This window comes from Equus asinus, chromosome 9 (genome assembly GCF_041296235.1).
Source record: "Equus asinus isolate D_3611 breed Donkey chromosome 9, EquAss-T2T_v2, whole genome shotgun sequence".
NCBI classification, from domain to species: domain Eukaryota; kingdom Metazoa; phylum Chordata; class Mammalia; order Perissodactyla; family Equidae; genus Equus; species Equus asinus.
In genome coordinates, this window is record NC_091798.1 from 40,964,784 (window position 1) to 40,988,035 (window position 23,252).

At 47.1% G+C, this 23,252-nt stretch overlaps 1 protein-coding gene and 1 long non-coding RNA gene across 5 annotated transcripts in view; one reads left to right on the plus strand and one right to left on the minus strand.

Annotated features, from left to right (window-relative positions):
- The window catches only part of LOC139046263 (uncharacterized), a 47,862-nt gene extending 39,292 nt beyond the window's left edge, over nt 1–8,570 (plus strand). The window contains exons 3-4 of the long non-coding RNA XR_011506104.1: nt 5,214–6,146; nt 8,163–8,570. This is a non-coding gene — a long non-coding RNA (uncharacterized lncRNA). The remainder of the gene's footprint in view (nt 1–5,213; nt 6,147–8,162) is intronic.
- CTNNA1 (catenin alpha 1) overlaps nt 1–23,252 on the minus strand; it is a 311,563-nt gene that overhangs the window by 220,788 nt on the left and 67,523 nt on the right. For 2 of the 4 annotated variants that reach the window (XM_070518127.1, XM_070518128.1), the window contains one exon: nt 1,540–1,637. The exons of the other annotated variants lie outside the window; for them this stretch is intronic. The gene's annotated coding sequence lies outside the window, so the exon portion shown is untranslated. The remainder of the gene's footprint in view (nt 1–1,539; nt 1,638–23,252) is intronic. 4 annotated transcript variants of the gene reach the window in all.

The window sequence follows — 23,252 nt, forward strand, 5'->3', positions numbered from 1 at the left end:
TAGTCTCCTGGGGCTGGCCTGGTGGTGCAGCAGTTAAGTTTGCACATTCCGCTTCGGCACCCTGGGGTTCACTGGTTTGGATTCCGGGTATGGACATGGCACTGCTTGGCAATCCATGCTATGGTGGGCGTCCCACATATAAAGTAAAGGAAGATGGGCATGGATGTTAGCTCAGGGCCAGTCTTCCTACAAAAAAAAAAAAAACCCACAATAGTCTCCTGACTGGGCTCTCTGCTCCCAACTTTGCCTCCCTTCTCTCTGTGCTCCACACAGCAACCACAGCCATCCTGTTAAAATCTAAGACAGAGCTTGCCTCTTCTCTTATCCAACCCTGGGCTGGCTTCCTATTCACTCAATGATCCAAAGTCGCTGCAATGGCCTAGAGGCCTACAGTCCTGTTCCTCCAACCTCCCCTCCTCCTCCTCCTCTCCCTCCTGTTCACACAGCTCCAGCCACACACCACCCACAATCCTGCATTAGTCTTTGTGCTCGGCATCCCTCTGCTCAGGGTACTGCCTCCCCCATCCCCAAATCTGCATGGCTCACTCCCTCACCTTTTTCGGTCTTGCAGTCTTGACTCAGTTGTCACCTTCTCATGGAAGCTTTCCCAACGGCCCTATTTAAAATCACAAATCCCTCTGCCCTCCACATTCCCAGCTTTATTTCTCTCCATAGCTCTTATCACTCTCTAACTTATTGCACATTTCACTTACTTGTCTTGTTTATTGTCTGTCTCTCCCCCACAAGAAAAAAAAAGCTCCAGGAGAGCCAGGATTTTTGTCTATTTGTTCATTGCTGTATCCTCAGTCCATTGAAGAGTGACTGACAAATTAGGCACTCAAAAGGTATTTGCCGACAATCCTTTAGTTTGAATTGACTTAGTTTTATGGGAAACGTGACTACATTCTTCTCATTTTTGTCATTTTACGGAGGACCAGTGAAAACTCCATCGAAGGTTCAGCCTAGTCCTCACAGCCATAACTGGGAAGCCCTGGCCCAGAAGCTGTAAGTCTTTGGAGATAAACTCCGACCTTGAACCCCCAAACCAGTCCCAGAAGGGGTGGGTCCTCTTTGACATTCAGCTCACGTAGGCTAGGTGCCTGATCAGCAAATGCCAGAGCCTCCTCCTAAATGCAGGCAGATTTACTTTGCAGACGGTAAGGATGCATTTTAATTTGTTGATGTGAAATCTTAATTGAACTAAACTGCTAGAGGTAGTCTCTGTTCTCTGTCATAGTCTTAATTTAGTTGGCAAAACAAGATATCATCAGAGGAAAATCACATGCAAAGACGCCGTGCCCAGGGGCTTGGGGAACACCCTTCTGCATTTGGAGGTGGGCTGGTGTGTGACTGGGACAAGCATGAACCCCATCCACACAACTCAGGATGCCAATTTGGCTTTCCAGGGATACTCAGGGGCGTCGAACGGGCTCAGACACATGGGCCCTCCCAAAGCAGTGAGGCTAAATACTGTTCCCCTCCTATATTCCATGTTCTGTTTTCAGTGCTAGAGCAAGGAAGAGATGGGGGTTTTCTCACCTGAAGTTACAGAAGTGTGGGAGGTGCCAGCTCCATCATCCATTTGCTGGGGGACCTTGAGCAGGTCGCTTCTCCGACCTGGGTCGTGGTTTCTCCATCTGTGCAATAAGGAGGTTGGAATCCATGTCTTTAAAGGCTGCGATTGCCAACATGCCATGTCTGACTCTCCTGGGATCCTCAGGATTGTGTCAGTGTACAGCGTGAGGCTCCTGACTCTTGCCCACCAAATCTCTGCTGAGTTCTAGGCTATGACATATGCTACACCAATGGCCTCGCCATCTTCTATAGAGGATCAGGCTGCAGGCCTTTCACTAATGTGGCCTCATCCCTGATTCATAGTCTCAGGTTGCGATGCTAAGACCTCCCTGGGAGGAGGTCTTAGGAATCATTCTCTTAGTGACAGATGCCCATTGCATTCCTTTCCCAGACTTCCACCCTCAGGGGCCTTCTATACATGCTACTTGTCCCATCCTGGCAGCTTCTATCTGCTAGGCCTGTCTCTATCTGGAAAAGCTCCTGCTGGGGCTCGCTCCAAGCTCACCCTTGCTGCAGAGGCAAATTGCCTGTGGCGGCCAGCAGGAATCAGCCCCTTGGGCAGTCTAGCTCAGATTTCTGCCTTATGTTATTCCAAGGACAGTCTCTGCAAGGGAATTCCCAGGGAAGGGACTCAGGCCTTGGTATCTCCCTCTGAAGCATAGCTGTAGAAGGGCTGGGGGCACCTTCCTTGAGGGTCAGATTCCTGAACTGGCAGTCCTCACTCTGGTGACAAATTGGCTGGAACAGGAGGGTTGTAGGTCCCAGTACTTGCATTTAGTCACAGGTTCTTCTTATGCTGGGAATCAGGTGCCCGGAGGTTTAGACAGAGGCAATGCTGTGTAGAAGGATCATCACAGCTTTGCAGCAGAAGCCACCTGGCAAGCCCCTTCTGCTCACTGAGCCTGTTTCTTTATCTGCTAGGTGGGGATGCTAATGCCTACCTCAGAGAACTGTTGTCAGAACTAGATGCTATAATGCTTCTAGAGGGCCTAGCCCTGTGCCTGGTCCAGAGACTGTACACCCCAAAGGCAGCAGTTGATTTTTTTTTTCTTTTGAGGAAGATTAGCCCTGAGCTAACTACTACCAGTCCTCCTCTTTTTTGCTGAGGAAGCCTGGCCCTGAGCTAACATCTGTGCCCATCTTCCTCTACTTTATATGTGGGATGCCTGCCACAGCATGGCTTGCCAAGCAGTGCCATGGCCGCACCTCGGATCCGAACCAGCAAACCCCAGGCTGCTGAAGCGAAACGTGCGCACTTAACCGCTGTGCCACCGGACCGGCCCTGATGTGTTATTATTATTAAAGTCCTAGCGCAGAGCTTGGCATCCAGAACATGCTCTGTGAATGCAACTGTGATCATCATCCACAAGAGGACATGCAGAGCTGCAGAGCTCCTTTGAACTCTTTGGAGATGGTAGCAAACTGCAGATCACACAAACACATCCCTGAGGTTCCTCCCTTCCAGAATTCTCTGTCTTGCTTTGCTTCCACCTCAGTCTGTGAGGAGGCTGGGATCAGGGAAACTCGGTGATAGATTTTTGGTGCAGTGATGGCATTTGGGAGATAAATTGTGAGCTCTGCCTCCTTCTACCCTTGGTGGAAGCTGGAAATGGCCTTTTCCCATCACAGGATGGAAAGTTTGAAGAAGCTAATCTAAAGCCAGCAGGGCTTCTTGCACAGGCAGGGCCTGGACTTATGAGCAGCTTTCCTTGGGGTGGGGTCCTCTGCAGAGACTGAACTCAGATCTTGATTAAGGGGGACTTTTTCTACTGAAAGTGTCAGAAACCTCCCTAAATTCTTAAGCAAAAATTGAATGCATGGACCCACCAACTTGGGGAGGATTCTAAGCAAAGGGTCAAAGGAAACCCAGAACCAAGGCCACAGGGACTGGAACCAGGGACTCAGGATGCAGGGACATGCTCTCCCCTGAAGAAAATAAAACCTAGTGGTGTGGTAGAGATGGGGCTCTGTATGTCAGGAGGTCAAGAAAGGTCAGTCATGGGCAGATCTGTGGATGGGGCAGCTCCAGGCAGAGGCCCTAATTTAGAAAGGAACTTGTTCAAGGAACAGAAGGAAGCCAGTGTGGGTAGAGAGCAGTGAGCCAGGAAGGGAACAGTAAGAGATGACAACCCAGAAGGAGGCAGGGACCAGATCATGAAGGATCTTCAAGGCCAAGATATGGAATTTTTATGGTATTCAAAGGATTGTGGGAAGCCTTTGGAGGGTTTTAAACAACAGAGGGAGATGATCTAACTTATGTTTTCTTTTTTTCTTTTTACCATATGTTTTTAAAAGAACACTCTGGTTACTGAATGGCAAGGAGACCAGGGGTCAGGGTAGAAGGAGGGTTTGGGGGAAAGGCTAGAGGAGGAGCAGGTTTGGGCATGGAGGGGATAAGAGTTCTGCTCTAGCAGTGTCAAATTTGAGATGCCAATTAGATATATTTGTTTCCTAGGGCTGCTGTAATAAATGACCACAAACTGAGTGGCTTGAAACAACAGAAGTTTATCTTTTCATAGTTCTGGAGGCCAGAAGTCCAAAATCTAGGTGTTAGTAGGGTTGGTTCCTTATGGGTGCTCTGAGGAAGAATCTGTTCCATGTCTCTCTCCTAGCTGCTGGTGGCTGCCAGCAATCCTTGGCTTGCAAACATATCACTCCAATCTCTGCCTCCATCTTCACATGACACTCTCCCTGTGTGTCTCTCTGTCTCTATGTCTTCTCCTCGTCTTACAAGGACATCAGTCATATTGGGTTTAGGGCCCACTCTAACCCATTATGACCTCATCTTAACTTGATTATATCTACAAAGACCTTATTTTTCAAATAAGGTCATATTCACGGGTACAAGAGATTAGGATTTCAACATATTTTTTTGGGAGACACAATTCAACCTATAACAGACATCAAGGGGAAGTCAAGTGGGCTGATAGGTATACAAGGCATAAGTTCAGAGGAGAGACTTAATTTGGAGATATTAATTTGGCAGTCATAGAAAACCAGCCATGGGACTAGATGTAGATAGAGAAAAGAAGAGCTGCTAGGTTGAGATCTGAGACTGTCCAATATTTAGTGGTTCATAGAGGAGAAGGAGTCAGCATAGGAGACTGAGAAGTGCTCAGTGAGGTAGAAAACCAGCAGAGTGTGGTTTCCTAGAAGCCAAGTGGAGATTGTGTTTCAAGATGGAAGCAGCAGTCAACCTTGTTGAGAAGTAGCTTTCAAACCTGGCAGCATGCTCACCATTGGTGATTCTAAAACGATTAATTTCAGGAGTGGTAGGGATGGAAGCCCACCTGGAGGGGCTGAAGAGAGACTGTGAGGGAGAAAGTGGAGACAGCAACTACATACAACTCTTTCAAGATGTTTTGCTCTGAAGCACAGTAGAAAAATTGAGTGACGATAGAAGGGAATGTGGGGTAACGGGAGGGTTGTTTACTTATGTTTTAAAGCTGGAATAAATGAGAGAATATTTGTATGATGTGGAGCATTTTCTAGTGGAGCAGTTGGCCAGTAATGGGAGCAGAAGCACGCAATCCACTGTATAAAGTAGATCATGCGAGTCCACGTACAGGTAGGTAAATAGAATTAGTGCTGGGAAAATGAGGGAGCACCTATTTAATTGCTTCTTTTTTATCCATTAGGAATGAGGCAAGGTCATCAGCTGAAAGTGAGGGGTGAAGAGAGTTAAAGATATTTGAAGAGACATGAGAAGTTATGGAGTAGAAGTTTTTTATTTTTTTTTAAAGATTGGAATGTGAGCTAACATCTGTTGCCACTCTTTTTTTTTCTTCTTCTTCTCCCCCAAGCCCCCCAGTACATAGTTGTATATTCTAGTTGCAGGTCCCTCTGGTTGTGTTATGTGGGACGCTGCCTCAGCATGGCCTGATCAGTGGTGCTAGGTCCACGCCCAGGATCCGAACTGGCAAAACCCTGGACCGCTGAAGCGAAGTCGTGAACTATACCACTCGGCCACGGGGCCAGCCCCTGGAGTAGAAGTTTTGTTTTTGTTTTTTGTTTTTTGTTTTTTTTAGAGGAAGATTAGCCCTCAGCTAACTACTGCCAGTCCTCCTCTTTTTGCTGAGGAAGCCTGGCTCCGAGCCAACATCCGTGCCCATCCTCCCCTAGTTTATACGTGGGACGCCTACCACAGCATGGCTGCCAAGCAGTGCCATGTCCGCACCCGGGATCCGAACCAGCGAACCCCGGGCCACCGAGAAGCGGAACGTGCGAACTCAACCGCTGCGCCACCGGGCCGGCCCCAGAAGTTTTTTTTTTTTTGAGGAAGATTAGCCCTGAGCTAACTGCTGCCAATCCTCCTCTTTTTGCTGAGGAAGACTGGCCCTGAGCTAACATCTGTGCCCATCTTCCTCCACTTTATATGTGGGACGCCTACCACAGCATGGCGTGCCAAGTGGTGCCATGTCCGCACCTGGGATCCAAACCAGCGAACCCCGGGCCGCCAAGAAACAGAACGTGCGAACTTAACTGCTGCGCCACCAGGACGGCCCTGGAGTAGAAGTTTTGAAGAGTGGGAAAGCAAACATATTAGAGGAGTATAGGAGGAATACAGAACAGTAAGTGTCCTCCAGAGATTTCCCATTCATACTTAGGACTCTTTCTAGACATCTTTCTTCTGGATCTGCACTTCCTCTCAGGAAAGGGCTCTGAGTGGCCCTATTTAGGTCATATGCCTATCTCTGGGCCAATCACTGCATCCATAGGATGAGATACTGGAATCGAGCAGACTTGGGTCACATGGTTACCCCTGTGACTGGAGGGGTGTCATGACCGGCAGCCCCAACAGAACCACATGGAGTTGAGGAGAGGTAGTTCCCCATTAAAAACAGGGATGTTAGACAGAGAAAAAGCAATGGTGGTCCACTACCTGCCACTGTTCTCACAGGATTGTCTTCAGGCCCAATGAGACAGTGTCTGTGAAATTGCACTGTGGATTGCATAGCACTACGCAAGGTGAGGGACTATTACAGTAGGACTTAGTAAATGATGGATTTGTTTATTTGTTCACTCAGTAAACAGTTACTGAGTCTCTAAGTGAGGCTCTGTACTGGGTTCATGAAGAAGAAGAGACAAATCATGAATTAGACTTGATCTTCCCCACGAAGGAGCTTGCAGTTTAGTAAAGCTGTATTAGTCAGCTTTTGCCAAGTTATGTTGTGATAACAAACAAACCCAAAATCTTTTTGGTTTATAACAGCAGATGTTTATTTCTTGCTCATCAGCTTCAGGTTAGCTTTGTCTCTACTCCAAGAGTCATTTTCATTCTCATGCATGCCGATCTTGTGGCAGAGGGCAAAGAGGATACGGTGATGGCTCCTAAAGTTTCTGCTCTGATCACGTCTATTCTCTATTCACTTCTATTGATTGGCCAAAGCAAGTCACATGACCAAACCTGATAACAATGTGGTAGTGAAGTATCCTTTTCCCACAGGGAGGTATTGAAAGTCACATGGCAATTCGTGGCAATTTATAATACTTTTACAGAGAGAAGAAGTGAATAATTGGGAAAAATAATATAATCAATACATATACAATATATATATACTATATATATATATATATATATATATAGTATATATATAGTAAAGTGATTAGAGTCCTGTGATCCAGGGCATTAGGAGTTCAAAGGGGAGAGCAATACTCTCCAGTTGGGGAGATCAGAGAAGCCTTCTGGAGGAAGTGGCTTTTGGGCTGGGTCTTGAATAATAGTAGAGGATCTAGGTGGGTATAGAAGAAGGCAGGGCAATCTACCAGAACAGCATGAGAAAGCCATAGAAGAGGGAAAGTAGGATGCTTAGACAGGAAATGGTGCATTGTTTAGTTAGCCTAAAGCAGAGAAATTAGGACGCAATAATAGAGAGATGGCAAAATGAGTATGTCTGCTACCCCCAAGAGCACATAGAGGCTCTCATCCCCACCCCATCCAGCTGCCAAGCCAGGGGATTTCTGGACTGGGTAAGTGCTTGCTTCTGCTGGTAAATGAGTCCACAGCAGGCCGCCCTTTGGCTATACTGTTTTGCCCTTCTTGGCTTGGTCAAACCCAGGTCCTAGCTCAGAGTTAGCTTCCCTCTCTCAATGCCTGTTTCAAAGTTTTGTTGGAAATTGTACTCTTAATGCTCTTATAGGTGATCTAGTGGTTAAAGATTTGGTGCTCTCACTGCCGTGACCAAGGTTCATTTCTTGTTCAGGGAACCATATCGCCTGTGTGTCAGTTGTCATATTGTGGTGGTTGTGTGTTGCTGGGATGCTGAAAGCTATGCCACTGGTATTTCAAATATCAGCAAGATCCTCATAGCGGACAGTTTCAGTGGAGCTTCCAGATTAAGACAGACTAGGAAGAAGGACGTGACCACCTACTTCTGAAAAAACTGTCCTAAAAACCCTGTGCATAGCAGTGGATCATTGTCTGATATGTGCTGGAAGGGCAGAGGATGGTGCAAAAAGACCAGGTGGGGTTCCACTCTGCTATACAGGGTCACCAGGAGTTGGAATTGACTCGACAGCACTAACAACAACAATGTTCTTATAAAGGTGTCTATGATTTTTCTGTCTGTTTCCTTTGCCTGCATCAGCCAGCCTGGTATCCAGAGGATACTTCCAAACTAGGAGATGTTAAAACCAAAAAAGAGGTCTTCCCAGAGGCAGGGGAATGGACAAGATGACCTAGTGGAGCATCCATCCTTGCAAAGAAAGCCTCAGTCTTCATCCTGCTGGCTTCTCTCTTCCGCTGCAGCAGTAAAATGAGTTTTTGTTTTGTTTAGTTTAGAATAAGATCCCATAATTTATTCTGCACATAATGTCATAAAAGAAAAATATAATGGCTCTTTGCAGTTGCATGCATTACAGTACGAATTTCGTTGTCTTTTTGAATTCAGCTTATTATTACAGCAATGATTTGGGTTAAATGTTTATGTAACAGAAATTTTCTGCTTCTTGATATGTGATAAGAATGTGATGATCAGTAAAATTAATTTTATAACAATCTTGTTTGTTTTGTTTATAGTTATCAAATTCAGTACACAGATGGAAAAGGCTGGGTGAGAGTGGGTCCTGGCTTATTGGAATTAATAAGCTGCCCACCTGGTGGGCGTGTGGTCTAATTGATACTGGCCCTGGGAAGGTTTGCACTTTTAATCATTAATGGCCTGCAGCTTGCTGGAAGCATGAAGAGAAACAGGCTGACTAGGACATGCTAGCAGACGGGAAGGGCTATAAGGAGGCTTCCTACTGCTCAGGAGGGGCCTGCCTGAAGGCACAAGTAGAGCTCAGGGCCCTGTGGCTAGGTAAAAACCTTGGCGGTCCTTCTTCAAGGGAGGCAGGGAAATTTCTCCCTTGAATAGCCTCCAATGGCAAACATCTCAGTAAGTGGCAGGGCACATCTCAGGCCTGAGAAGAGGCTTGCATATCACTCGTTCTATCACTCATTCACTCACAAATATATATTAAGCGCCAAGTCTGTGCCAGGCACTGGATACAGTAATAAACAAGACAGACAAGCTCTCTGCTCTTTCAGAGTTTCATTTTCGTCTGGGAAGCAGACAATAAACAAGTTAAGGAATAAATCAGCAAGATAAGGTCAGTTAGTAATAAGTGCTGTGAAGACAATAAAAGGGTGATGTGATAAAAGTACTTGGGTGTGGGGTAGGGTTACTGTAGACGTCTATTTGGAGAGGGCTGCTCTCCAAAGCTGACATTTATGCTGAGACTGGAGGCACGGGAAGGAGTCGGCTTTGCAAAGTGCTGAGGGAAAAGCATTCTAAGCATTGGGAACAACAGGTGCAAAGGCCCTAAGGCAGAAAAAGGCTGTAATTACTTGACGAACAGAAAAGAGACAAGTGTGGCTGAAGGATAGTGAGCAAGAGGGAGAATGATGGGAGTTGAGGTTGGAGAGTTAAATAAAGGTCATGTTATACAAAGTTTTGTAAAGGCAAGTGTATTAGTTAATAGACAATCAAAAAAAGTCAGAAATCACTCTAGATATTTCAGGTGGAAGGAATTTAAATTTGAGAAGTTGGTAACAAACACGTTGGAAGAGCTGGAGGAGCAAAAAGAGGGAGATGAGCTTATCCAAAGATTAGTAATTATAGGAAGTCACTATCCTTAAGGCTGGAAGAGTAAAATGGGAAATAGTGATAACCACAGTTGAAAATTGCTGTGCCATAGCAATGAAGCTGCTATTAGGAACTGAACCACCTGAGTAGGAACCCAAGAACAAGCAACATGGCCATTACTAGCAGCGCCAACAAAATGCAGAAAGGAACATGGCTTCTTCCTTATTCCTGCCTTCCAGTCTCCAGCCAGTGGCTCCAACTGGCAGAACCTAACAGGAAGCCAGCTATAAAAGGAGTGTACAGAATCTACACTGCTTTTCAGGATCTCAGGTCTTGGGGGGCAGTGTAGAAGGGCAAATGTGAAGCTGGATGACAACACTCTCCAGGACAAGAGGGTAAGGATTTGGATATCGTTCTATAGGCCCTCCCTCATGTGCTCTGCATTTGACATGCAGAACAGGCTGCAGGGGCAATTTGATCACCTCTCTTCACATCTGTAAAATGGGAATAACAACAGTCATAGGTTTGTTATGAGGATTCATGGAGATACTGCATATAAAATACTTAGCACAGTGCCTGGCTCTTAGTAAGGTCTTAATAAATGTTAGCTATATATGAAGCTATACTGAAAGTACAACCAACATCATGTGGGGGACACCCAGCCTTTTTGATGAGATAACTGAGGTCTTAGCACTTGAAAAGTTTGGAAATCAAGGGTCTCAGGAGAGCTCAGTCTATATAATAGATAGGATCAAAGAATCTCCATTTCCAGTTTGCTCCAGGACTCACACATAAGACCCTTTGCTGTGCTCTGCCTCTGCATATTCTGCTTGGGCCTAGGTGGGAAATCCAGAGTATATGGAGTATGGTAGAGGTTGAAGGAGTCTGGTGAAGGCATTGGGTACCAGACAAGATAATGAGCATTGTTCCAGTTATCTATTGCTACGTAGCAAAATATCTGAAAGCTTAGAGCTTAAAAACAATCGTTTTTTATGCTCATGACTCTCTAGGTCAAGAATTTGGATGAGCACAGTGGGGAATGGCTTGTCTCTGTTCCACAATGTCTGGGGCCTCAGCTGGTAAGATTGGAAGGATGTGGGTCTCTCAACAGCTGGGGGCTGGAATCACTGAAGGTTCATTCACTCACATGTCTGGTGCCTGGGCTGGGTAGACTTGAAAATTAGGATTGAAGGCCAGAGTGCCTGCACATGGCCTCTCTAGGTGGTTTGGCTTCTTCACAAGATGGCGGCCACAGGGTAGCCTGACTTCCTGTGTGGAGAGTCAGGGCTCTAATCATGAGTTTTTTTGGCTAAGTGGAAGCTACATTGTCTTTTATGACCAAGCTTCAGAAGTTTCTCAGCACCACATCTGCTGCAGCCTTTTGGTCTACAGTCTATACTCAATAAGGAAGCCACAAACCTACCAGACTCAAGGAGAGGGGAAGTATATTCCTCTTCTCGATGGGGAACAACAAGGTTCTAGAAGAGCGTATGGGATGGGAGATATTATTGTGGCCATTTTTGGAAAATATAATATGTCACAGGCCTGCAGGTTAGAACTCGCACTACTCACGGGCCTGACCTTGCCAGCCCATCTAGGAAACAAGGCCTGAGTTCCCTGAGGAAGACGGGGCCAAAGGCACGTGACCCTGTCTGTGCCCTGCCTAAACCTTCAGAGGAAGCCTCCTCAAAACCCAAAAAAGGAGGAGATCTGTGGTCCAGAATAAGTCCTCAGAGTGTGTACTGGTGATCACTCAGGGGACATGTGTCACATTAGAGAGCAAGAGAGCTGGAAACTGTGCCATGGAGTCTCATCACATCTGACACTAGATAATAATGATGATGATAATATATTTACCACTCAGCCATGGGGCCGGCCCCTACATATATCTTTTAAATTTAAGTCTCCAAAGGAAATGTAGAGCCTTGAACGGACATCTTAGAAAAGAAAAAAGATTGAAAATTAACGAGCTAGGATCTATCTTAATAAGTTAGAAAAAAAACATAGCAAAATAAACTCAAAGAATGTAGAAGGAAGGGGCCGGCCCGGTGGTGCAGGGGTTAAGTTCATACATTCCACTTTGGCAGTCTGGGGTTCGCCGTTTCGGATCCCCGGGTGCAGCCACGGCACCGCTTGGCAAGCCATGCTGTGGCAGGTGTCCTACAAATAAAGTAGAGGAAGATGGGCATGGATGTTAGCTCAGGGCCAGTCTTCTTCAGCAAAAAAAAGAGGAGCATTGGCAGCCGATGTTAGCTCAGGGCTAATCTTGCTCAAAAAAAAAAAAAAAAAATATATATATATATATATAGAATGTAGAAGGAGGGAAGTAGCAAGATGAAGAATAGAAATTGAAGAAATAGAAACTAAACATGCAACAGGGAGGATCAGCCACGCCATAAACAGATTTTGTAAAAACTGATAAAGCTCTGATGATACTGATGGAGAAGAAGTCAAAAGAAGACAAAAATAAACAATGTTGGGAATGAAAAGAAGGATATTGCTATGGATGCTTCAGGCATTGGAAAGAAAATACGAGGATATTATGAATAACTTTGTACCACTAAAATGAAAGATATATGTGAAATAGACACATTGCTCAAAATATATAACATACTAATACTGACTCAACTTGAAATAGGAGATCTGAATAATTCTACAACCATTAAAGAAATTGAATCAGAAGTGAAAAATCTTCCCACAAAGAAAACCTAGGCTTCACTGGCTAGTTCTAATTCTTTAAACACCCCATGAGAGAATTAGGATTCCCTTCTTCAGAGGAGGAAACTGGAGCTCCGAGAGCTCAAGCAACTTGCCTAAGAGCCCAGAGCTGGTAAATGTCAAAGCCAAGATTTGAACCCTGGTTGACTTGGCTCCAAAGGCGGGGAGCTTACACTCCCTGGTCTTCTCTTCAAATGTGAGAACCAGCAGCATTTACGTGAAGGTGAAGGACAAGACTGTGATGCAAAAAATGCAAAAACTGATTCTAGATTTGCAGAGATGGAAGGTAAAGCTCTTTCTGCCCAGGGAAGCCCTAGACACGAGAAATCTGGTTATGTACGTCTACACAGAGAAGAACCTGGAGATTATCCCCAGGGCCCACCCCACCATCCTGCAAGACCTATTCAAATGCCACCAGTGCTTCTCTGTAGGGCACCAGAAACCCTGCCCTGAGCCCCATAGCTGCTCTAGCCTGCCATACCCTTGGATGCCCACAGCACTGTATCTGGGCCTCTTCTATACATTGTCTGCTGTGTGTCATTCTCACTATGTTTTCCAACCTTGAAAATGCATGGCTGCCTAAGAATACAGACGCCAGTTTGAGGAACCCTCATTAAAAAGTCAAATGCTGGGCCCGGGCTGTCACCTTGTGGTTAAGTTCGCACGCTCCGCTTCAGCAGGCCAGGGTTTCGCCGGTTCGGATCCTGGGCGCAGACACTGCACCGCTCATCAGGCCATGCTGAGGCAGCGTCCCACATAGCACAACCAGAAGCACTCACAACTAGAATACACAACTTTGTACTGGGGGACTTTGGGGAGAAGAAAAAAAAAGAAGATTGGCAACAGCTGTTAGCTCAGGTGCCAACCTTTAAAAAAAAAAGTTAAATGCTGGCACTCTAGGTGATCACTGGGCTTTGAAAATTGTAAGGCAGCCATCATAGTCATCTAGACCTACCAGAGTATGTTCTTGTTAAAAGGCGTTTTTAAGATTTTCACTAAAATAAAAACTAAAAATTTAAATATTCACAGAGCAAACTCTGTGGTCCCTGAAGACAGATTTTATCTCTGTAACAGGCAGGAACTACTCCACGAAATAATGTAGGATTTCATTATCTCTCTAAATCAAAACTAAATCCAGCTTAAGTTCTGTGGAATGCTGGATTATTGTTCCATCACTTTGCTCCCTCCTAGGTAACAGGATCATACATCTATATTCCTCACTAGGCAACTTTGCAGGTTCCTCCCGTGGGTGGGGCGTATTTCTCTATCCTTTGACTCTGGGCTTGGCCATATGACTTGTTTTGACCTGTGGTATGTTAGCAGACTTGACTAAGTAGAGGTTTAAAATGGGCTTGTGTGTTGGGGCTGTTACATTTGGGCCTCAACTGCCTCCATGAGATGAACATTCCCTGGCCAGCCTGCTGGTCCTGGAAGGAAGATGAGAGGCACATGGAGCAGAACCAAACCAGCCCAGCCAAAGCCAGCCTATAAGCAACTAGCACCCAGCAAGTCACCAAACTCATGAGCTAAATAAATGCTTACTGTTGTGTGCACTGCAATTTGGTGATTGTTATATAGCATTATTGTGGCCGTGGTTAACTGATATAAACCCCTTCTTACCAAGATTACCAGGTCCTCAGTTCATGCCAGTTGCCACAGCTCTATCCCCTGCCTGGGCTTTGAAGTACACCTGAAGGTGGGGCTTCTGAGGAAGCTCCATCCCTTCTGTGACAAGTCCAGCCACAGTGACTGGTGCCAAGGCTCCCCAAACTGTGGCCCTTTGTGATCAGCCCTCATAGTCACTCATGGCCCTCAGTGATTGCTTAAGTTTGATTCTCAGATCCATAACTTCAGGCAATTCATTTAATCTTTCTTTGCCTCATCTGTAAAATGGAAACAATAATAGTACTTAATTCATAGGGTTCTTGTGAGAAATAAGTGAATATATATAAAGTGTTTAACACAGTGCCTGGGCATATAGTAAGTGTGCAATAAATGCCAGCTGCTACTATTACCACATATTTGTTCATCAAATAATCTTCCTCCTCGGTCCTCCCATCTCAGAGGACCTGTATTCACATGAGCTCAGGTCTCTGCTCTGATGGAATTCATACCTTCATTCCCTTTCTAGTCTTGAGAATTCCAACTAACCCTCCTGAGTTGTGCCCATCCCTCTTCAATCTGGGAAGCATTAAGCCTCCAATTCTAACCTCTGCTAAGAAAAGCTGTGTGGAAGTTTTTCTGAGTAGCCTGCTGCTTGTAGCTTTTCCTTTCTATCCAGAAACACACAAATCCTCATGGAGGTCAATAAAGTCCAAACCTCAAAGACACAAAGTCTGGCTCTCCTCCCAGGAGGGGTGGAATGCTTTTCATTCCTTTGAGGTGAGGCTGCAGCTGAGAAAAACTAGACAGGGTTATTTTCTCAATAGGTCATTCTGCTACATCTAATTCTCAGTAAATCTTCACGACCAGACTGTGAATTCCTTGGCTGTTTTATTTGCTGTGTACCTCCAGAGCAGAGAATAGAACCCACGCTTAGCAGGTGCTTGATAAATGTTGGGTAAATGAATGAATGAAGAATACGGGTTATAGGACCAAGACAATTTCCAAATTAGGGGTGGAGAAATAAATATGAGCACACAGTACTGTGTGCTTAGCCTCATGCTCAATGCTGAGGCCCATACAGGAACAGTACCAAGAGACCTAGAGCCTATACTCAAGTCCTCAAAGACTTAAGTCTACAAAGGAAATAAAGCTCAACCACACAAACCACTTGCTCTGTCCCACATCAGAGAGAGCTCAATGAGGTGCTTGGCTCAGAAGAAGCTGTGGCCTTGATGGTGCATGGGAGTCTTAGGGAAGGAAGAAGCAAGATGCAGCCTAAGGTTTGAAGGTCTGGGAGAGGCTCAAACACTCAGCAGAGGGCCATTTGCTTATCAGGTGTCCAAGAACATCACGAGCAAAGGCACAGCACAGGAATGAGTTTGCTGTTTGGGGAAAACAAGGAGACCAGCCTGACGTGTCTGTAGGACTTGTGACAGGGAGTCATGGGAGATAAGTTTTACTATTTTGGGCTGTGACCTGGGTGTAGAGACCTGGAAGCCAGGCTGGGAGTGGGTCCTGATGAGTCAGGCAACAAAGAGTGGGACCCTGAGACGAGGTGTGACAAGCATCCACTAGCAGCAGAAGCTCTCTTTCCTTTCCTTCCAGGATGAGAAGAGATTTGAATCCAAGACAGAGATTCCAGATAATGAGCCCACTGGAGAGGCAGATCCTTCAGCTCCTCCAAGAAAGTGGAATTTGTGTCAGTGAGAATTCTTTGGTTGCAAGCAACAGAAAAGCTCGAAATAAGCAAAAAATGATTAGAAATAAATGGGGTTGGTTTACAGAACCAAAGAAAATACTGAAGAGCCTGTCCCAGATAGATGAGAACCAGGACAGTGAAATCAAGGGAGCTGGGGCTAAGGAATAATATTCTTCATGATGCTCCTTTGAGGAATAAATGAAATCCATTTTCATGTCATTTCACTCAAGATTCATGGGAGAAAAAGCATCTGATTGGCCTAGCTTGGGTCATATGCCAATCCTTTGGCCAAGGAATGGAGAGAGGCTTCCTTAACAATCCACCAAGATTATAACTGCTGAAGTAATGCTCCCAAGCCGACTCCCCAAAGCTGGTGCCAGGCAAAATGGATACTGGACAGACCAAAACAGTAGTTTTCTACTACAAGTTGTGTGCACTGGGAAAACCTAGGGCCCAGTTCATCTTGGAGGTTGGGGAGAGAGGAAGGATGGAATAGTTACCTGAACCAGTAGGTATACGTGATGATTAATTTAATACATAAACTTAACTGGGACACAGGATGCCCAGATATCTGGTTAAACATTATTTTTGGGTATGTCTGTGAGGGTGTTTCTGGAGTAGATAAGCACTTGGATTGGTAGACTGAGTGAAGGGGACTGCCCTTCCCAATATGGGTGGGTATCATTCAATCTGTTGAGGGCTTGAATAGGACAAAAAGATGGAGGAAGGTTGAAGTCTCTGTCTGCCTGACTGCTTGAGCTGTGACATCACTCTTCTCTTGCCCTCAGTGCTCCTGGTTCATAGACTTTCAGATCCAGACGGGATTCTATACTATCAGCTTTCAAGCTCTCAGGCCTTCAGACTACACCACTGACTTCCCTGGGTCTCCACCTTGCAGATGGAAGAACATGGGACCCTTTCAGCCTCCATAATTGTGAGCCAATTCCCTATAATAAATCTCATTTTCTTATCCATCTATCTATCTCTTATTGGTTCCGTTTCTCTGGAGAACCCTGAATAATACAGTATACATTTATGCCTTGACCCCTAGGCTTCAGAGCTTAGAGTTAGCCTCACGTTCCACCCTTAGGGGTCTTCAGGGTCACCAGGGTGAGAAATGAGCTGTGTGAAGAAAGGGACCACTAAGGTTCAAATGGGAATCCAGGATAATGTTGAGAAATGCACCTTTGGAATTTAACAGTTCTACAGGGGAAGAGGGAGGGACTTGGCATTTCCAGGGATAAGTCAAGCAGGAACAGACCCTTTCTCTGTCTCTGAGATGCTGAGAGGGTCAGGGTGCTCTCCCAGGCTCCTCAGATCAAAATGGAATTTCAGAAGATAAGGGGCAGAGGCCAGTGCTCACGCAGGGGAGAAGCAGGCAGAAACCTCCTGCTTCACTTAGTTGAAAGAGAGTCACTTGGGGCAAGACTTTGTTAGGAAAGTATAATTACCCAGTCTGCCTGCTCCTAAAGTCTGGCATGAGGGGAACAGGGCCTTCTGGGAATCCTGATGCTAAACAGCTGGGGTAGCAGTAGACTCAGGACAAATGAAATCCTCCCCACATGGCTGGAGCCTCCTGTGAGCCTGGCCCAAATTTGGCCTACCTTGGCCTGAGAGATGGAATGAGTTCTGAGTACAGGTGGCACAGGGACTTGTAAGCTTTTTAGGAATCAGGAAGGGATGAATAGGCTTAGGGGTAGGTGACATTAGGAGGAGGAGATAAGAAGGTCCTAGATTCACTCTCCATTCTTCTCTGCTCTGTTCAGTACCCCAGAAGCTGACTTCTATGGACCGTATTGCCCTGGCTCCTTGCCCTTAGCTGCCTGTGGGGTTTGGCCAATGGCAGGCACTGGCAAGAGACAAGCCAATGGGAAAAAAGAGAGGTGAGGATATTTATCCCCTACCCTCAGCCCCACTGCTGGGCCTTGGTGTTGGCAGCAGCTATATTCCTTTTCAGAAGGCCACAGCTCCTGCAGGACAACAGCCCTACCACATACAGCTCCCACCAGGTTCTGGCAACACCACTCCCTCTTCACCCCTTCCCCTTCCAGTCTAGAAGTGGTAAAAGCTTTCTTCTGTGTCTAGACTCAGGGCGCCTCTAGGTCATTTGCTGTTTCCTATAACCCCACCCAGGAAATATTCCCTTCATTAGTCTCTCTTCAACTTACCCGCTGACTGTGCCATCTTTTTTCTGCAGTGCCCCTGCCACGTACAGCCCCTTACTGTGACAGCACAGAGCATGGAAACCCCCTGTTCACCTTGGCCCCTTGTTGGGTGTCCCTGCCCAGGACTGTCTCAGATCGACCGATGACAATCAAGGAATCTCAATCAAGCGTTCTCTGGAGTGTGGCAGGGCCCTTGAGAGGTTATTCTGTCACCTCCCTGCCCCCATACATACAGAACAGTAACAAGGCAGATTGGCCAGCCGAGGAAAGGCTGTCAGCCAAGGAGAGGCCCTCTGGCCTCAGGTGCCCACCAGAATGGGCTCTCTCCCCTCTAGCCTCTCCTCATTCCTCCTGCTGTGATCTCAGCCTGTTCTTTGTTCCTCCATGGACTCTTTCCAGCAGGGAAGCTGGGCCCCCCCTTTACAATCTACCCCTAAACTTCAGCTGTCTTCTGCTTACCTCCGCCTTTGCCCAGAGATAATTCTTTTTTCTGTCCTCCCACCCCCTTCAGAGCATGGGAGGGAGCAGAGAGGACCCTTCTCTGGGCCTTACACTCCCACCAAAGACCTTGGTTTCCCCAGGAAGCAGCAGGCCGGGGGAGGCCCATCTCAGACTGAAGACAAGACAGCTGCTCATTAAGAAAGCTGAGAACCGAGGGAGGTGACTAACAGTGTCAGGAGCAGAGCCCAGCATGAGCAGAGAAGTGAGCAACAGCATCGGAGTTGATTGTGGGAGAAAAGAGAAAACAGGAGAGTCAGTCCCAGAGTAGTCAGGACTCTCGCCCTCAGAGGATTCTCTCAGGAGAAAACCAAACAGCCTGACCCTCTCCCTCCCAGGAGCTGTCATCTTAGAAAAGAGGACTACTCTGTCACCTTGTGTGGGGTGAGGGGCTATTGGGACATGAATACAGGCAAGGATTTTTTTTTTTGGAGGAAGATTAGTCCTGAGCTAACTACTGCCAATCCTCCTCTTTTTGCTGAGGAATACTGGCTCTGAGCTAACATCCATGCCCATCTTCCTCTACTTTATATGTGGGACGCCTACCACAGCATGGCATGCCAAGTGGTGCCATGTCTGCACCCAGGATCCGAACTGGCGAACCCCAGACTGCCAAAGCGGAACGTGCGCACTTAACGCTGCACCACCAGGCCGGCCCCCAGGCAAGGATGTTTATTCATTCATTTCACAAACATTTATTGAGTGCTTACTACATAGTAGGAGCCAGCAGTGAATCAGACAAACATAATCCCTGCCCTCAGGGAGCTTGCTTCCTAATGTATTTAAAATGCAAACTCCTTCTGTGGTCCACAAAATTGCACTTGGTCTGGTCCCTGTCCTCATCTCCAACTGCATTTTGTGCCCCTCTTCCCTCTCTTACTCTCCTCTAGCCATAAAGGCCTTCTTACTATACTCTGAGCATGCCAACTTCATTCCTGCCTCAGGGCTCTTGCAGCAGCTGTTCCCTCTGCCTGGAACATTCTTCTCCCAGATCGCCTCAAGGCTGCCTTCTTCTGGTCATTCAGGGCTCAGCCAAGGGACTTCCCTAGCAGAGAGACAAGCATTCCAGGTGGTGGGAAATGCTTGTTTGATAGTCCTGACATGGGAAAGAGTTGAAGAACTGAAAGGAGACCAGTGAGGCTGGGGCAGAAAGGGCAAAAGGCAAAAGGAAGTGATTTGGCCTGAGTTCCCCTGAAAGCCAGGCATGGGACAAAGGGTATGATCCAGGGAGCAAGGGTGAGGGACAGAGGGGTGAGACTGAGGAGAGCCCATGTGAGAGAGAATATATTATTGAATAGGTCACAGCTTCAAGCAACCAGGCAGCATTCTGAAAAGCTTTATGAAGAGTCTCAGAACCATCTACCAGGCCCAGAAGAGGGAAACTTTTATCCAGTGGTAACCACTGCCATTGTCAAGAGTTGCCTCCAGCGTATTAACTACCCTGGACTTCAGGCTGGAAAGCCAGGCAGTTCCCTGGCCACAAAGAAGCCCTGGGGCAGAAAGCCAGAACGTAGGTCTCTGGCCAGAAGGGGAGGTGCTGTCAGGTCACAACCCATGAGCTGGTTGAAGCCAGAATGGAGTTGTTTGTCACAGCAGTAGCCAGAATAAGAAGTGAGATTGAAAGAATTTGGAGTGGGGCACAAGAGGTGTCTCATAGAGTAAGACGGACACAACGTGAGGCTGGAGAGATGAGGGATAACTGTGCATATCAGAAGAAGGGGATGGAAGCTGGTCTGTGCAAGCAAACGTTGACGTGGGTGCAAGAGCGAACTGTGGTGGTGTGAGTCCTCAGAGGGCACCTCCTCTTTGTGGTGTGCCCAACCAGGCCACTGCCCACCCCTTCATGTCCCAAGGAGGCCATTTCTCACTTTTCTGTGAATTTACTAAGTATCCCGCAGCATCATCCCATGGGGAAGTGTGAAGAGGCAGGGCACTAAAGTGTTTTTCAAGGTACATGCATGTGATCTGTGTTAGATGAAAGCCTGGGAAGGATTCTCACAGTATTTTTCACAAGACTCTTGCCTGGTGCACATTCATTCAGGAATCAGTATATATTTACTGAGTATTTACTATGTGGCAGGCACTGGGGATGCAACAATGATCAAGAGTGCCACGGCAGGGGGCCGGCCCTATGGCCGAGTGGTTGGATTTTCACGCTCTGCTTTGGCGGCCCAGGGTTTTGCCAGTTCGGATCTTGGGCGCAGACCTGGCACCACTCATCAAGTCATGCTGAGGCGACATCCCACATGCCACAACTAGAAGGACCCACAACTAGAATACACAACTATGTACTGGGGGACTTTGGGGAGAAGAAGGAAAAAGAAAAAAAAAAAAAAAGTGCCACGGCTCCTGCCCTCACCAAGCTCATACCCCAGTGGGTGACACGTAGACTTGGTACCCGTTCCATGCATTTCAATGTGCACATGGCACAGGCTACCTGGTGGGGGCCTACAATGCTACATCCCTTCCTCCATAATCTCCCCCTTCCCCACTCCCATCCCCTGCATCCCCTAGCCCCACACTGACTTTGGCCCCAGGCAGACAAAGGATTCCAACCACCCGAGCTAGGGGCCAGCTCATTCTCATTTCTCAAGAAGTTTAATTTTGCCAACAGCCAGAGGCAATGAAAGCAGCTCTGGAAATCTGGCTGCTGGTACTCTGGGCTGGGATAGGCAGCCCAGAAATAATTGCCTCTTAGAGCGTTTTATTGGAATGTGCACGTGCTTCCTGCTTCTTGTGGGAGTTGTTCCCTCCCAGGGCTGCTGCTTAATGTGAAGGATGAATTAGGCCTTTGAGGCTGGTGGGAGCTGCTTCAAAGAAAGGGTGGAGGAATTTGGAGAGCACTTGCAATCCTGTCTGTCACATGTACCAAAGCCTCACCACCTTGTGGTCATACAGTTTCCCCCAAGGTCTGCCTCAAACCCCCGCTGCCCTGGAAGGCCTTTGCCTAGGGTGCATGGCCCTGAGACTGGGGATCCGAGCTCTGAAGACTGCTTTGCTCTAGAAGTCTCCCCCTTGCTGCTATCCTTAGCACAGGATGGCTGCTTCTCCTTGCTCTGAGTAGGGAAACAGAATGCTAATGATGATGAGTCTAGATTTTCCCTGGTGTGGAACCAGCCAAATGGATCCTAATGCCACCTCCTGGCTCAGTCTGCCAGATCTGTGACAGCACCAAGAAGGCTGCCTCCTCTGCTGCTGTTGTGGCATACGAGGGGAGTAAACAGGCAGAGAGAAAGAGTCGGGGGGAAATGACTGTAACAAAGGAAGAGGTTTCATTTATGTGCCCCAAATCTGGTGGGGTTTTCTCAAGGTCATTGACACTATCTCTCTGACTCCAGCCCAGTAAGTGCCTCCCAGCCTCCCTGGGGATCCCATCCCACTCCCCTGACTTGCTGGACCCTTGGCTATGTCAATGGACATGAGAAGGGCTCCATCTCCATGCAATTATTTCAGCTCTGTGCCTCGACTGAAATCCTCTGGGATTACAGGCCTGTTGATTACATTCTCTCTAAAATAATCACCCTTCATGTAGGTTATGATATGGTCCTGAGGCACATAAGGGAATGGCTTTCAGGGTTGGTGGGGGAACCACTGCCCTGTTTAGTGTTCCCTGATATGGGACACAAACACCTCCAGACCTGAGGAACTCCTGCTGATACTGCTCGCGGCTGCAGTTCTCCAGCAGGCCCACGGAAGTGCTATGCCATTTCACTCCTTCCCCATCTTGGCTTCTGGAAAACTACTCATTCTTCAAAACCCTGATCAAAGATCACCTCTTCTCTGAAGCCTTTCCTGTTCCCTTTTCAGGAAGAGCTCACTCTCCTTAAGTCAATAATTCACTCTGCAAACAGCATGATCTTGAGCAAGTTATTATTACAAAACCTCTGTAAAACGGGTGTAATATAGCCCTTGCAGGGTTAGTGAGGAACTAGAGATAATACATGTTTGAAACCTAGAATTGTGCCTGGCGCATAGTTTAGGTTCAGAAAATGACAGCTCTTGGAGTGATCACGCTTGTCCAGTGGCTTGTTTACACTTCTGTCACCTTTAACAGATTATGGACTCTTTAAGGACAATGGCCACAGTTGAGCCATTGCTGTATCCATAGCACCCTGGCTAGCTCAGAGTGAGCACCCAATAAAGGGTAATAAATGTCAGCATTATCATTAGGATACTTAAGATAATACTAACTGGCCTTCAGTAAGTGTTTACCAGATCCTGGCACACGGTAGGCCACTCAGTCAGTGTTCTTTGGATAAACAGATGAGAAAAGGAGAGGGAGAAGGGAGGTCAAGGGCAGATGGTAGGACTGGGGTGGGGCAAGAGACGTTTTATTTTGGAGAGCAATGGGAGGTGAGCGCAGAAGAGGGCCAGGGAGAGGGTTGTGTCCTGGCCTTCAGGTTCACACAGCTTTTCAGGGGAGCCATGCCATTCCCACCATCCCAACTTTCAACTGCGTCTGAAAGGGTGTTCCCTTGGGAACAGACTGACACTCAGAAGAATGTGAGCTGAGGGCTCAGGTGCTCCCTCCTTCCTAGGCAGCCCCTCTCCAACTCCAGGACCCCTGGCCTGCATTATAGGGGACAGAGAGAGGTTTGTGGTACATAACGAGTCAGCATTTGGGAGAAGAAGAAAGTAGCTGCAGCATCTCTGTGCCTCAGAGGATTAGACTGTGGGAGCCAGGGAGTCACCGCCACTCTGTGCATTCAACATTCAGAGGCTGACCTCACTGAGCAGGGTCATGGCCCTGGGGAAGACAACCTCGACGGAGGTAACTGTCTCCTGTGAGTGGGTGGACAGTCTCTGTTCCTTGTTTTCTTGTCAGCACTCTGAGGTGAGGGTGAGGCCTGCCTGCCATCTGACCTCAGAGCCAGGGTCGTGGGGACCTTGGCCAGCTGCATCCTAACCCAGCCCTGTTTCTTCGAG